Source organism: Schistocerca piceifrons, unplaced genomic scaffold, assembly GCF_021461385.2.
Source record: "Schistocerca piceifrons isolate TAMUIC-IGC-003096 unplaced genomic scaffold, iqSchPice1.1 HiC_scaffold_936, whole genome shotgun sequence".
Lineage (NCBI taxonomy): Eukaryota > Metazoa > Arthropoda > Insecta > Orthoptera > Acrididae > Schistocerca > Schistocerca piceifrons.
The window spans coordinates 6096285-6098784 of NW_025729208.1; the positions used below are offsets into that span (position 1 = coordinate 6096285).

Consider the following 2500-nt stretch of genomic DNA (forward strand, 5'->3'; position numbering starts at 1 on the left):
CATGTTGTGCCTTAACCTAACCCATGTTGTGCCTTAACCTAACCCATGTTGTGCCTTAACCTAACCCATGTTGTGCCTTAACCTAACCCATGTTGTGCCTTAACCTAACCCATGTTGTGCCTTAACCTAACCCATGTCGTGCCTTAACCTAACCCATGTCGTGCCTTAACCTAACCCATGTCGTGCCTTAACCTAACCCACGTCGTGCCTTAACCTAACCCACGTCGTGCCTTAACCTAACCCACGTTGTCGCCTAACGTAACCCACGTTGTCGCCTAAACCTGCTCTGTAATTGTTATACGACTCGTTCAATTAGTGTAGTGTTGCCCACCCGCAACCCTCGCAATATAGTTCGCTACTCGCACTCCCCGCTCCCCTGTGTATCGCTTCATGTTAAACACCTTGCAAGTCTTGCTCACTTTCCACATGCTCCTGCTGTACACTGTAATGTGGATGGCAGCAGGACGTACATGCCGCCCCTCCCCACGTCCCCACCTTGCCCCCTGCCTTCGCAAGCTGGTTGGTGAGAACTTTGCATGTTCAATGCCCTCCGCATGCGACGTACTCAGGCTACGTTGTGGTGCGGCCTGTGTCAACTGTCCGCTAATGTCGTACGCGTAAACCACAATCTGTACTGCACATTCGTCCTTATGTACTGAATGATACATCGTGGCACATGTGTGACCGTACAACGACTGCGCCCAAAAACGGCGGACCATACAGTGCAAATATTGTGCACGCAGCTACGTGTCGTCTCCCTATGAGAGCTGGATTGCAGTGTGGTACGCCATAGAGACGTGTGGGAGGAACGGACGCCGTGGATGGCGATCAGCATGAGCTGTCTGTTGATGTATTCGGACCTAGTCGTCTCTCCTCACACACCGTGATGGCATGGTGCACCGCGTTCCATATCTGCGACATGCTACAGAGGCCGGTTGACAGTCGTTCGAGCAATGGACATCGCATACGTACGGGGGCCACCTTCCACGTATTGTCTAGGCGTGCACATTTTGTTGCGTGTATGTGGGCAGACGTAGTGTGGCGTGACACCTGACACAGGCATGCAATAATCGTGGAAGTTGCAAATGGCGATGGACGCCTGCGTTTTCTGGTGAAGTTACGCAAATGAACAAATGGTAACCTGTTGTGGTGCGGTTGTTCTCGCTAGGGGTGAATCGGTGATGGCGACGATAGGTTGAGGTACTAACCGGTTGTTCCAGCGATACCCACCATGCCGACGAAACTGAACGGCATCTGGGTGTGAAGCGATACGCGGCGGTGGCTGGGTGGGACCGTCCCCGGCCGGTGAGGGGGCGCCTCCCGGCGTGCTGGCCGCGCGGTGCGTGGGCGCACGCGCTACAGCCGGCTGGTGGGGGCGGCCAGTGGCAGGCGCGCCGGCCGACGGACGCGGCAGGCGTCGCAGCTGCGCGCCGGCGCACCCTGCGCGCGGCGCCGTGCGGCCAAAGTAGGTCCTCGCGGGCCCGGTGCGAAGCGCGGTGGACATCTTCAGTGTGCTGGTCCGATTGAGGACTGTGTGCGTTGAGGATGCGCTGCCGCCCGGCGCTCGGCGCCGCGACGCCGTCTGCTGCTCGGTCGCCCCAGCGGTTCTCGCTGGTGGTTTGTATCGCAGCTGTGCGGATGTGTTGGCGCGTGCGCTGTGCTGGGAGAGTTCGCTTCGGCACCCAAGTGGGGCTTTTGTCCTTCTGTGGCGCTGGCGTTGGAGCTGCCGGTCACCGTAGGTGGCGCGTGTTGTCTCCCGCCGGCAATGCCACGACAGCACGCTCCCGGGCCTCTGTCGGCAGCGGCAAGCTCAGTTGGGAGCACGGGTGGTCGCACCGAAAGCGTCTACTCGCCTAACTCCGGGCGATTGCGCCTCTCTCGAACCCGACCAAGTACTTGGGACGGCGCTGCGCGCCGCCGGGACCTGAGAGGGTTTCGAGGTGTATTGTGCAGGGGAGCTCAGCCTCCTCCTGTTTGCAGAATGATTGAGCGGACGCTTGCGTGTTCGCGCGGGCCCCCGGGACACACTCCCGGGCGGCCGGCTGCTCAGCTCTAGTTGACGCAGCTCCCTGGTTGATCCTGCCAGTAGTCATATGCTTGTCTCAAAGATTAAGCCATGCATGTCTCAGTACAAGCCGCATTAAGGTGAAACCGCGAATGGCTCATTAAATCAGTTATGGTTCCTTAGATCGTACCCACGTTACTTGGATAACTGTGGTAATTCTAGAGCTAATACATGCAAACAGAGTCCCGACCAGAGATGGAAGGGACGCTTTTATTAGATCAAAACCAATCGGTCGGCTCGTCCGGTCCGTTTGCCTTGGTGACTCTGAATAACTTTGGGCTGATCGCACGGTCCTCGTACCGGCGACGCATCTTTCAAATGTCTGCCTTATCAACTGTCGATGGTAGGTTCTGCGCCTACCATGGTTGTAACGGGTAACGGGGAATCAGGGTTCGATTCCGGAGAGGGAGCCTGAGAAACGGCTACCACATCCAA

At 57.6% G+C, this 2500-nt stretch overlaps 1 non-coding gene across 1 annotated transcript in view; it reads left to right on the top strand.

Moving 5' to 3' along the window:
• Nucleotides 1–2066: 2066 nt before the first annotated feature.
• The window catches only part of LOC124772223, a 1909-nt gene continuing 1475 nt past the window's right edge, over nucleotides 2067–2500 (top strand). Inside the window, exon 1 of the ribosomal RNA XR_007013887.1 lies at nucleotides 2067–2500. This exon is cut by the window's right edge and continues 1475 nt beyond it. This is a non-coding gene — a ribosomal RNA (small subunit ribosomal RNA).